This window comes from Conger conger, chromosome 12, assembly GCF_963514075.1.
Source record: "Conger conger chromosome 12, fConCon1.1, whole genome shotgun sequence".
NCBI lineage: Eukaryota > Metazoa > Chordata > Actinopteri > Anguilliformes > Congridae > Conger > Conger conger.
In genome coordinates this window covers 5,765,572-5,779,347 of record NC_083771.1, presented here as the reverse complement: position 1 = coordinate 5,779,347, position 13,776 = coordinate 5,765,572, and the positions used below count along the sequence as shown (strand labels likewise).

General features: G+C 45.3%; 1 protein-coding gene across 7 annotated transcripts in view; it reads right to left on the bottom strand.

Moving 5' to 3' along the window:
* LOC133141686 (rab GTPase-activating protein 1) overlaps window positions 1–12,875 on the bottom strand; it is a 110,646-nt gene extending 97,771 nt beyond the window's left edge. For 2 of the 7 annotated variants that reach the window (XM_061262299.1, XM_061262304.1), the window contains exon 1: window positions 12,390–12,539. The gene's annotated coding sequence lies outside the window, so the exon portion shown is untranslated. The other 5 variants (XM_061262303.1, XM_061262305.1, XM_061262300.1 and 2 more) reach the window with 5 other exon arrangements.
* Window positions 12,876–13,776: the final 901 nt, after the last annotated feature.

Sequence of the window (13,776 nt, the reverse complement as noted above, 5' to 3'; positions counted from 1 at the left end):
ATCTTTTCAACAGCCTGACACAGAGCGCAGAGGGTTAGATACCATCACGCACAACACAGCATATTTCTCTCAGAACACACACTCCACAGAGAAAACCAGAAATGACTGCAGGTAAAAAAATGTCTCGAAATAACCTGTGGCCAGGACTAAGACGGCCTGCTGTAACAAAAAACCGTTTCAAAAGCCGTGGTTAACGGTTGTGGCTCCTGGCATTCTTCCGGAGGTTTCGGCCGCCGGATTTGCGCTGGGCCAGAATGGGAAGTGTGCCTGTGACCGTTGGAGCCGGGGTGTGGGGGAGGGAGGGTGTGGTTTGGCACTCTGTCAGCCCAGGACTGTGGCACAGGGTGCAGCCTCCGGAGTGGGCCCAGTATCATATCACTGCTCGCTGGCTCTCAGCAGCGCTGATCGATATGGAGCGAGCGAGCGGGGCGGCTAATGGCCTCCTGTCCCCCGGAGAGGACGGGGAAACGGACACGCCGTCACCGCCACGGCGGGGAGGGGGAGGGCAGGCCTCCCCAGCATCCTCTACTGCACACAGCCGCCCGTCTAACGCACACAAGCTCCACCGCGCACACAGCTAATACCAAACACACACAAGCCCTGCTTTTTACTACAAACACAGCTAATACCAAACACACACAAGCTCCACCGCGCACACAGCTAATACCAAACGCACACAAGCTCCACCACACACACAGCTAATACCAAACACACACAAGCCCTGCTTTTTACTACAAACACAGCTAATACCAAACACACACAAGCCCTGCTTTTTACTACAAACACAGCTAATACCAAACGCACACAAGCTCCACCACACACACAGCTAATACCAAACGCACACAAGCTCTGCTTTTTACTAAAAACACAGCTAATATCAAACACACACAAGCCCTGCTTTTTGCTACAAACACAGCTAATACCAAACACACACAAGCCCTGCTTTTTGCTACAAACACAGCTAATACCAAACACACACAAGCTCCACCACACACACAGCTAATACCAAACACACACAAGCCCTGCTTTTTGCTACAAACACAGCTAATACCAAACACACACAAGCTCCACCGCACACACAGCTAATACCAAACACACACAAGCTCCACCACACACACAGCTAATACCAAACACACACAAGCTCCACCACACACACAGCTAATACCAAACACACACAAGCCCTGCTTTTTACTACAAACACAGCTAATACCAAACACACACAAGCCCTGCTTTTTACTACAAACACAGCTAATACCAAACACACACAAGCTCTGCCTTCCACCGCTCACTAAATGTGTCTAGTCATGGACTAGGGTCCAGTGATAGAATGGACCCAAACAGGGCCCAGTCACAGAATGTAACAGGATAGACTATCCTTATGTATGATGTCCTTGTCTAGAGAGTGCACACCATGATTAGAAGATACAAATGCATTGGAGCACAGCAGAAGTGACTTGGATTATTCAAATATAGAGAAATCACAGGCAGAACTTGGCCCCCAGGGTACAGACCGAATGCACGCATGGTACAACACCGTAAGCCCGAAAACACAGTTCCAGTGGGCACTCGTTTATGTAACGCATGATTACGCCGCCGTTCGGCCCAGCTGAGTCACTAGCCTCATGAGGTTAGAGAGAGGAGTGTGTTTTCTCTCATGCACAACTTCAGTAAAAGCCTTGTGTCTCTTACAGGAAGAATAGAAAGAGATAGAGGGAGAAAGGGGGGGGAGGGAGAAATGGCTTAGATGGAGATAGAGAAATGTCTGTTCAGAAGCAGAGGAGCAGAAAGGAGCAGAGAGAGAGAGAGAAAGAGAGAGAGGTCATTGGCTTAGAGGAAGAACACACAGATGGAGATAGAGATAGAGAGATGTCTGTTCATAAGCAAAGGGAGAGGGAGAGAGAGAGAGAGAGCGAGAGCAAGCGAGAGAGAGAGAGAGAGAGAGAGAGAGAGGGAGAGAGATGCCAGTCGGTAACAGGAAGAGCAGAGAGAATGGAGAGAATGGAGTCTGGCAGAGAGACAGGGTGAACCCATGCAGGCTATAAATATCCCTCTCCCCCTGCTGCACCGAGGCACAAAGAGAGAAGCTCCGCACATGGTGCTCAGCTCCATTCCCTCACAGGGCAGGCCTGCGCTGGGCCAACAGGGAGGGTGGAGGGGACTGTGCATGGGATGGGATCCTCACTTTCAAATCTCCAGAGTAGTCAGTCTGTCAGGTACAGTGTCAAATGAAACAGAGTAATTGGTCTGTCGAAAGGGACACTATGCGCCAACTCTCAGGAACACCGGGCCAGCCATGTAGGAAGGTGTGCTGATCTCAGCCCGGGGCAGTAAGCTGTGTAGGAAGGTGTGCTGATCTCAGCCCGGGGCAGTAAGCCATGTAGTAAGGTGCGCTGATCTTTCGCTACAAATTTCTGCCCAATAAACGAACGACCTTAGCACAAACATGGTTTTGTTAGGGAAATTATGGTTCACTTAAAAAAATTTAAAAAAAAGCGTAAACCTAACTGCACCAAAGGAAAAAAATGCGACACTGTATTTGGTTCGGACGAAATCAAGCTAATCATAGGTATGAAAGTGCCCCGGCCCAGCGCACCTCATCATCCAGTCCACTACAGGAGCAGGTCCCGAGTCAATCCACCACACATCAGGCTCTCGCTCCAGTTCAAATCCCTTTTTTTGCAGCTAAAATTATTGTGGTTTACCATCTCTGAAACTTATCTGTGAGAAGCATCTGTGCTCGGTACTTTATAACACTGTTTCTACATCAGCATGGTACTGGGTCAAATTAACTTTTAGCGAAGCGTTGCGGTGTAAAGGTTAGCGTTTGTTTGTGTATCCCTTACACATATTGACGTCATCAAGCCAGCGATCTGCAGACATCGCTAATCTCTCGTAGGTGTCTTGGCAAGTCTAAACAAGCAGCCATTTTAAGCCGTGGCTTATTTTGGAGAGGGTTCTGACTTCAGCCTCCTCTTCAGTACATGAAACGAAAGCTTTGTAGGACTTAAAGTGGGAGAGCGACTTGGCCGGCACAACATCATTCCCCTGATGAACAAAGTTGCGTTGGCGTGTGTGTTGGGGCGTTGTCGTGCCTTCGCCTACTTGGTACATTTCCTTGTACACAGCCAGCCAAGATGTTATTGTACACCTCCAAAATCATTCTGAAGCTGTCACCATCACCTACATCGTCAACAAAGACAAGTGGAGCCAGTCTCAGAAGCAGCAAAGCCAGGCCAAGCCATAACACGACTACCTCCAGGCTTCACAGACGAAGCAGTGCATTCTGGACCATCAGCAGATGAGTCTTCATTAGAGAACTCAACCGTTGGACTGTTTCTCCTGGTGTATAGGTGGCTGTACATTTCAACTGTCAAAGTGTGCCGACTGGATTGTGACACTTGACTGTGATCGCCCAAAAAATCTGGCGGTTGTTGGTGACATCACAGTTGCTTTCAGAACAAAAAAGGGTTCCGGTTTCCTCGAGATATCGCGAATAGTTGAGTTTTCCATGCTCAATTTCAGTTCTTCTGGTCTGAATTCTGAATCAAGATGAAATCTGCATGCTTTTCTTCCATAGACAATATTCATGTGGTCTCATGGCTAATAAGTCCAAAGATAAAAGAAAGGTTACCGAAATCTAAAATATTTGGATTGAACATAAATTGTGCTGTGTCGGTAAATGGCAAAGATAAATATGCACAGGAACACCTATAAAGGATAATCAAACCCAGACTTCCTGTACATACAGCAAATATATTTTTTGAATGTTTACACAGTGCCTTTGAAGGTATCATTCAAGGCCTTGTGCGATCGTTCTACAAGAACTTTATTAGGCAGCAGGGCCATTTCGGGTACAGAATGGCGTATCACATCAGAACAACAACTCCTTCATGTTTTTACATTTACTTCCCTTTATCCACCAAGTTTCCAATTTATCTTCTTCTATCAGGACAAAGTTCACAGAGAAAGGTGGGCCAAGTATTTGAGAAATGCTGTAGGCCTCAATCGAAGACAGGATTGTCTCCAGCTGTTCCAGGTGTTCCACTGTAGAAAGCAGATGCCATGTTCTAGGAGAGAGGCAGTTTATTTTAACATAAGCACCACTACAAGGTGAGTCACTGCAATGGCCTGATATGATGACATCTTCACATTAACTCATCCACAGATTTCATTTATTTACATCTATTACCACTGTACTTCAACTGATGCACACAGTAGAACTGAATACAGGAATGAGAATTTTGGCAAGTGGTTGAGTTAAGTCATCTTGATCAATCTGTGGAAATGTAAGGAACCCAGATTCTACCAAACCGCAAGGATTCTTTTTCAATTGCATCACTCCGTTGCATCACTGTTGACTCAGACATTGCAATGTCTCTTTCCATCATTATGGGCGTAGGATTAACAGGTGCCCAGTGATTACCCCACAATTAAAACAAACACACACGATCATACGTATCGCATGGTTAAGTCTTAATGTAAGCTTAATCTCTCAAAACAGCTGAAGAGGTGGTACACCACAAAAGACCAGGCTCAATGAGGTGATGAAACTTCATCCATGTCACCGTGATAAATCCCCAGGTTTAGAAGGGCTTCTGAGAGGTGGGGACTGTGCCCAGGAATGGATCAGGACTGCAATCCAAAGTGTAATTCGGTCATTCTGAAAACAATGGCGACATTCTCCTCTCGTTTATGTTTTTTTCCAAGAAGCTGCTCTTATTCAGAGCAATGTGATCACACTTCACAGCAGACTATGAGCTTCTACACTCAGTGAGCACTTTATTTGGTAGACCTGTACACCAGCTTGTTAATGCAAGTATTCAATCAGCCAATCATCTGGCAGCAACTAAATGCATAAAAGCATGCAGACATGGTCAAGAGGTTCAGCTGTTTTTCAGACCAAATGTCAGAATGGGGAAGAAATGTGATCTAAGCGACTTTGACCGTGGAATGATTATTTGTGCCTGACAGGGTGGTTTGAGTATCTCAGAAACTGCTGATCGCCTGGGATTTACGCATAGCAGACTCTAGAGTTTGCAGAGAACCACACATTACAACAGTGGTATGCAGAAAAGCATCTCTGAACACACACGTCAAACCTCTAAGTGGATAGGCTACAGTAGCAGAAGACTTAAGTCTAAAAAGGATGCCCAATAAATACCTAAAAAAGTTCTCAGAGAGTGAATATTTGGATGTTTATTGAAGTCCAGGTTGAGTACTTTGCCCAAGCATACAAAGAAGGACCCATCTGGCATCTGAACCTGCAGCTACACACTCAGTTTGTCAACCATAATTAAGCATTAACCTACGCTACTGTCTCCATCTTTCCATCAGACACTGCCCTTTGATTCCCTCACACACAGTCTCTATTGCAGTCAATCGTGTGAACACACACACACACGTGATAACATCTGTACAAGCTCACACACACGCACGGACAAACGGACATACACATGCACAGAACTGACACACACACAAACCTGAATCAACTCAGTTTTACTGGCAAGTTACCAAACTGTGTATGGCCTAAGCTGTTGCCTAACTGAAGAAACGGATACACTTCCCAAAGTGTACAGTATTGAGAGTAAATTCAATTTCTCTGAACTAGGGAAGACAGAACTGAAACTGATCAAAAGAGTAAAGCAATTCTCACAAAGTAGCAGAATGTGCACTCCCTGCATTACTTCAACTGAATTTCAAATTCTTCTTTTACACGTGATATAGGTTACTTGTGCATGCAGTTTCCACTGAAAGTATGGCCCTTTTTAAGTCATTGTTCAGGCTGATTGGACACCAAACCTAGCTCCTGCACAGTGTTTTTGCTGCTTTTCACTGTCAAGAGTTCCTCCCAAATTGTAGCCGCCATGTTCTCAAGTGTCTTTTGTTTATTTCATACAGTGCTCTGCAAGGATTGTAATGCACGACGGTCCAGGTCTGCCAGTGCTCCACCAGCAAATCCAGCTTCTGCTGCAGCCTAAATTCCACAGCGCATGCTACAACACAGCCTAACTTCAACCCAAGACCTCAGCACAACTATAGTGCTTTTCCAGCAAATGCTAGCATCTGCCTAGACTGTGCTACCAGACTGGACTTTTTTCAAAGGGAAATCTACTCCATATCACTGCCATCAACCTCCGGCTGCTTGCACTGACAGGGTGACAGTGTGGCAGTGACACGGTCAGAACAAAAGGGTCACACAGTGAGATCCTTTCTCTCTTCCGTCAGTTTCATGTCTATCAGTATTCAGCATCAACCAAAGAGCCACAATTGTTCCAACGCTCACCTATAATACGGCAAGAATTAAACTAGCTTAGCCGACACCAATTAGCAGGGCAAAGAAACACCAGCGGAGAACCACGGGGAACCCAGCAAGAAGCCAGCACGAAGCTAGCTTAGTTCCAGCTCTGCAGCAGAAATAATCTAAATGAAATAATCTCCAAGAAAATCCATTTGCTCCGTGACGATTCATCAGCAATGAATTTAACAAAAACGCCTTTGGATCCAAGTTCAGTTTCCCCGCCAAACATTTTGATGCACGTTTCAATTTACAAAATGCTCCTCCAAATATCCCGCAGTTCAGCCAAAGACGTGTCAGTCACATTTCCCAACACGAGCCAGTTTGACACGGGGGGACTCCTAGTGATGTAGTCAGCTTAATGTACACAACCAAGGTGTGTTTAAAATATCAAACTACAGTGCAAATAGGCTGGCATGAAAAAGGAATGCAAAACAGAATTTTACATGGATCCATGTTCATTTAGTGTTTATTTTTTCTGTGCTTGGTTAATTTCTTTGTGCATCTATTTGATCACTGCTCGCTCATACTAGTACCAGTGGGTAGTAAACTGGTGGTAAAATTTTTCATTAAATGAAATGAACAATTTCACCAATTACCTTATATTAGAGTTCACCGCTGGAACCTCTGGGATTGGTTCAGGAAAGCGTAGACAATGGTCAGAGGAAGAGATCTGGGGTTGGTTTCGAGCTCCCAGACGTGTAAAAATCCTGATAGCCACTGAGATCAGGTGACACAGGGCCACACAGATGGTACAGAGGAGAGGAGCACTCGTGACTCCATCCTGGAGGCTAGAGCTTCAAAAGCCCAGAAACACACCAGTGTAGCTCCAAGAACAAGCGTCTCTACTGCTGCACCAAGATCAAGCATCTCTACCGCTGCCCCAAGATCAAGCATCTCTACCGCTGCCCCAAGAACAAGCATCTCTACTGCTGCCCCAAGAACAAGCATCTCTACTGCTGCCCCAAGAACAAGCATCTCTACTGCTGCCCCAAGAACAAGCATCTCTACTGCTGCACCAAGATCAAATATTTCTACTGCTCCACCAATATCAAGTATCTCTACTGCTGCCCCAAGATCAAGCATCTCTACTGCTGCACCAAGATCAAATATTTCTACTGCTCCACCAATATCAAGTATCTCTACTGCTGCCCCAAGACCAAGCATCTCTACTGCTGCTCCAAGAACAAGCATCTCTACTGCTGCCCCAAGAACAAACATCTCCAGAAAAGGGAGACAAATGGGCAATGCACAAACCAGCACCCAATGTGAGATGCCCTGGATCCAAAGGCCTACTAGGCAAATTAATAAATGATGAAGGCAAATCCTGAAAGTGTATTCAGAAGGGAACATACCTCCAGTGCTAAAACTAGGAACAAATAACTTGACATTAAAACAAGGGCATTTTGCCACTGAACACTGTGTACTTGAGCATAATGTTAAAGATTTATTTTTGTCACAAATGTGTGGGAATAGCTTTGTGCTGCCATTCCTGCCCAGAGGAGATTGGTCTTTAAAAACAGCATCACAACAGTGGCTGAACAAACAATTATACTTCAAATAAAACCAGAGGCTGCATACCCTGGGTCCACATATAAAAAGGGTTTATTCTGGATTCAAAAAACGATCCTCTCAGGCTCCAACCTTCAGAAATAAACCGAACCTTTGAGCAGTAATCGCCTAGTGTGTAGAGTGACTAAATTCAACAGACCATTCAAAGGGAAAGGATATTCTCTCTGCTTGCTGTACAGGGCCAGTAGTGCCCCAGCACCAGATCAATACAACGGGCTGGAAAAGCAGAGAGACGACCATCAGTCCCAGTCAATGGGGCTGTGTTTTAAATGCTGTAGAAACGGCTGCATCTCTGGAACACATCATATAAAGGGCCTCTCAGACGTGTGTGAACGCACACGCATGCACACACACACACACACACACACAGACACACACGAACACACACGCACACACACTCACACAAGCACGCACACACACACACACACTCTCGCAAGCACGCAAGCACACACGCACACACACACAGAAACACACACACACACACACACACTCACACAAGCATGCAAGCACGCAAGCACGCACGCACGCACGCACGCACGCACGCACGCACGCACACACGCACACACTCACAAGCACACGCACACACACACATATACATAGGCGTTTCAGGCAGCCTCACACAGACACTCTGTTCTACGCCGTTTCCCAGCTCTCCCTCTCCCATAATGCCTTCCTTGTCGGGTTTCTGTTTCCGCCCCAGGAGACCACAGCTCACCGAGCAGTGGAGCAGACCCCACAATGGAGACGAAGGGCTGTAAACGCCTGTGCCTGCCTCCCTCAGTCCTGAAGAAATGTGTGCTGTGGGATATAGCTATCGAGTACATCGAATATTCTTTTAGCACAATGAGGTGGCAGTAGGTTTCGTTCCTTCGTCTCGTCTTTAATCATACTTGATACGGTAACACATCTCCAAACTTCAGTGAAATGCTTCCAGGGGAGAAAAATCATCACTTGTATTGATTCAACGTTGATTAACTTACCTTTACTTTTGAAAAACACATTGCTTACGTTTTCGCTCTTTATATTTGTGGTCATGTTTTTATGTACCACATGGAAACAGCATGGCCCTGTTGTTGCTGTCATATCAACATAGAAAATAGGTGTGATGCTTTTTTTTTTCCCCTGGAAGCATTTCACTTTAGCTCAGAAAATTGGAGGAGTGCTCCCGCATCAGGTGTGATTAAATAAAAAAAGACTGAAATAAATCTAACACCGCATGCAGAGATAGTTGTTACAGCACTTACAAAAAAGATTGTTATACCACGATGGCTATGCACCCAGCCCTAGTGTGGAGAGGGAGCCTCTCTGCTTCCTGTATTTCTGCTGTTGTAAGGAGCCTTGCCACCATTACAGCATCACCGTCCTTCACCATGTGCCTGTGCTCTCATAACAGCTGCCAATGTCAACAGCTGGCGGAGGCTAGAGAACGGGATGGTGCAGCTCATGTGTCTGAGCAAACGAGCAGCTCATGTGTCCCCATCTCCTGCTCTGACAGTCCTCACTGCATGCTGAATACACTGAACATGGCCCCCACAAACGAGCACACAAGCAGGTAAAGCGTGGAGGGCAAACACTTCTCTGGCACTGGGTGTTGCATTGCTTCAGTTTTCTGGAATGCCAGGTATCTCTCAGCTCCATCTGGGTTTGACCTGCTGGGAGGCGTGAGGTGGCACGGTTACGACTGGGCACTCTCCAGCTCAACGCTGTCACGCGGAGGGGATGCTGATCCAGCTCCGATGACTGGCTTGGGCTCCCGACAGGGAAACTAAACAAACATCCGCTCCGCGTCAGAACCGTGATTTTTGAGTGAAGGGGCGGTTTGGCCGAGGAGAGACGAGTCGTGTGTGAGCAGGAGGGAGAGAGAGAAAGAGACCTGGGAGCACAGAATGGAAGTTTGGCAAGTATTTATTAGTGATGACAGTCCCAACTGCGTGTACTGCAGGACTCATTCAAAGGAGCAGGCTCCTGTCGGTTAGCACCTCCCAGTACAGGCTCCCAGTATTTCATGCAAAACAAAAACAGGAAGTGACATCAGTAGTCCTACACCCTAAGTATGACACAGAGAGTTCAGTCAACTCGGCAATGCTTCAGGGTTGGTGGAGGCACTGTTGGAATCCCTGGGGGATAAAAAGCAATCCTTTCCCTAGTAGTAGTAGCTCTAGGTGCAGCAAATGGGTTGAGCCAACACATTCTCCCTGGTCAGGTAGGTTTGGTGCCCCTTGGCCTCCGCTAAGGGAGAAGGCTTGGGGACTCTTAGCCATGTTACAGAAACCTCACTTCCTGATCAATGACTGGGAACCACATCCTTCCTGTGCAGTGTCAGGAACAAGCTCCATTCCTGCCACCATATAAAACCATAACACAGTCCAAAGGAGAGTGGAGAGTCAACACGACAAGCTACAGAGGCGCCAGAAACTTCTCCCTCCTCTCTCTCCGGCACAGAAATCACTCCTTCCTCTTTCTCCAGGCTCGTTTTAATGCAAATATTTGTGCACAGTTCAGGGGTGTGACCGAACAGCGGTTTCAGCTATCCTGGTTCAGGTGTGAGGAACAATGTATTTCAGTCGCTACTGTTGTACAGACTGCTGACTCTTTTGGCTCTGTATCTTTTTTTCAGTCTGTTAAAGGGTTTCAGTGTCAAGAGACACAATTTTCATTGTTAAACCTAACCATTTTCCTTCATCAGTCGTCAAACATATCCCCTTGTTATGTTAGGCTGACATGGTCTCAGCTGGTCTTTACATTTATTTTGACACATTTTTCAAGCCAAAGCTTCCCAGTTACTTTGTAAACTGTGACATTTAATGCAGGATCCTGAATAACCCAAATAAACGAAAGAGGGATACTGCTGACTCATATTAGTCATTACAACATTTTAAGCATACCAACGGTATGTATACCTGGACAAAGTTTCGTATTAGTTACAAGTACAACTACCTATTTAACTAACGTCAAACCGGTTGTGCATGCACGGGTTTGGTCAACAGCTATCAGCACACTGCAGCTTCCCACAGAAACCCAGGTGCTTGGGCCTTAGCAACGTCAGTTCAAAAGAATGATAAACAGACTCTTCCGTGATGATTGGTGTCCCTTTGCCACTATGGTCGTTGTTCTTGCTGTTAGCTTGCAGCTAACGGTAATATTATTGTAGAGACCTACAGCTTCCTATCATACCATTGCTTTTCTGAGTGCACGTTCAATAACTGCTGGTAGCTAGTTCGGTATGCTTAGCCACAGCATTTGCTATAGCCCTATGTAGCCATTTGACCAATTCCGTCATTTGAACGACTGGCTTGCCGGACAGCTTTACGTTTGTTCGATAGCTGTAACTGGCGAATCGCTGGGTAGGCACTAGGCAACATGGCTAACGTTACTTCGTTGCAAACTTGACTTATTTAGCTTGTGCTATGCACAAGCCAGATTAGCAAACTACACTTCTTATGCAAAACAATGGTTTCCACCATGCATTTTTGACAAATTCCGCAGTGTATTTAACTATGCATAAAACTTGCTTTGGAAAGCATAAACCGAATACACATAACTTAATTATAATGCTATACGATAGGCCACATTAGTTACACTTGCTATTAGATTGTTAGTCACCCATTCAGCGTGTCAAATACGATCGGCTTGGATTGCAAGTCAGATGTTAGGATAGGAGCTAGCTATAGCTAAGTATAACAGTAGTACTAGCTAGTCTTGTGCAGAACGATTCCCAAGAGCAACCAACTTTGCAAGCTAGCCATATTTGCTTGTGCAGCCTGCCATTTTCTGAAGCGCAAAGCAAATCATTTGGATAGCGAGCTAACAGCATCACGATTAATACAGCAAACTGGCTATTAATAGTATTAGATAGCGAAGCTAACTTAGCTATATTAAATAACGTTACCTAGCTAGCTAATCGATAGTCCTAACGTTGGTTAACACAAGGAATTATTAGCTAGCTCTAGCTATACTTTGCTAGTTGGGTATCGTTTTCCAAACTAACGTTCCTGAACTTTAGAAAATATACACAATAGGTAGATGGATAGCGAAGGTTACGCTTACCAGTAACCAGTGCATATGCGTACGATAAATGCCAAGCTAGCTGCATACCGCTATCTATCCAGCGTTAATGCTCCCCGTAACGTTACATGGCAATATCCGTAACGTTAGTTAGCTAGCAAGCAAGCAAGGATGCTATCTAGTAGCTAACTTCGTGTAGAGTAATTAACAATTCACACTGCAAACAGCTAAGCATTGCATATAAGATGTTGTCATTCACGACTGTGAGAACGGTACCTAGCTATGCGAGTGAGGAGTTAAGCAAATAAATGCCCGGCCTTCATACGAAGAAGGCAATATAGCTGTCTAGCTAACGTTAGCTAGGTAGCTAGCTCCCTAAATAACGTTAGCACTAGCTAGCTATCGGTACATTGTGATTTCCCCTTCAGCACTGAAAAAATTGTTATCTTCAGCCAGAACAAATCAGTTGATTTTACAGTACTGCTAAACAAACACAGAGATGTGTTGAGTGGCTTACCTGTTCCTTGTATACTTTTTTTTAATTCCAGAAATGGTTGTCATAACAGTGCACTAGCTACATCACTAGCTAGCAAGTCAGGCTGCTGTAAACACAAACCAAACCCCAACCTACTGCGCAGTCGCTAGACAGCGCGAGGCAGTTGCAGAAGACATTAGACTACGAGAGAATTGGCAATTTCTCTTAACTCAGAAAGTTGGTCATGCATTCTCACGAAACATGGAAAAGTATTTCACATTAAACATCAGAATGAATAAGTTCCAAGTTATTTAAGTAAGTTGCAGAACATACATAGTGCATCCATCATATTAGCTAATGTCAAGAGGACAGTCTGTTTTTCGAATATCCCCCAATATTCACAAAGTTGTCATTAAATTGCTGTATATTATACACCTTCCCTCTGAATAACAGTTTATCAAGACATTGTCAGTTTAACACAAGTAATAAAAGTTTGTCGCAAGTGACCTCTGTGAAATCAAGTACAAAAAAACTTCAAAAGCCTATTGTTTTGACACTGGCACTGCATGCTGAAGGTCCTTCCCAGGTTGCCTTATCAAGACTGTTTTCAGCATACTCCAGCTTCCTGAGTTTGAGTGGCCTAGGCCTAGGGCATTAAAAACTTTCCTTCCTGAATCAACTCCAGGAAACGCCTGCCTGCAGAGCTTGGGGGCAACGCCAGGGCAAAAAAAAGGAAATCACGTTTGATCTTCCATTTAAATATTCACCCCAAAATACCATAACAAAATGATATGTTTTGTAGGCCCATGCAATATTTGACATGTATATTGAACATCATGGAATTCCTTTAAAGTGTAACAGAGCTAATTTCTCTTTTATATTCGCAATCCTGGGGCTAGAATTAACTTCTCATGCCACCCTCAACATTCTGGTCGGACAAGATAGATAGATTGATAATTACATGTATATAGTGCTTTTCGCGACACTCAATGCACTTTACAGTGATGAGGGGGGAACTCACCTCAACCACCACCAATGTGTAGCACCCTGCTGGGTGATGCACGACTGCCGTTTTGCGCCAGAACGCTCACTACACACCAACGGAGAGGTGGAGAGGTAGAGAACAATGTTTTTGCCAGTTGAATCCGGGGAAGATTAGGTGGCAGAGACAGGGCTGGGAAGTTAGCCAGGACACCAGGGAACCCCCTACTCTTTGCGAAGAGTGTCATGGGATCTTTTTGAATGACCACAGTGAGCGAGGACCTCGGTTTTACGTCTCATCCCAAAAACAGCATCACGTACTGCACAGTGTCCCTATCTCTGTGCTGGGGCATTGGGGATAATTTCACCAGAGGAAAGATCACCATTTCCCACCCCCAACACCAATTTTCCCAGGAGGTTTCCCCTCCAAGTACTAACCAAGCCCACA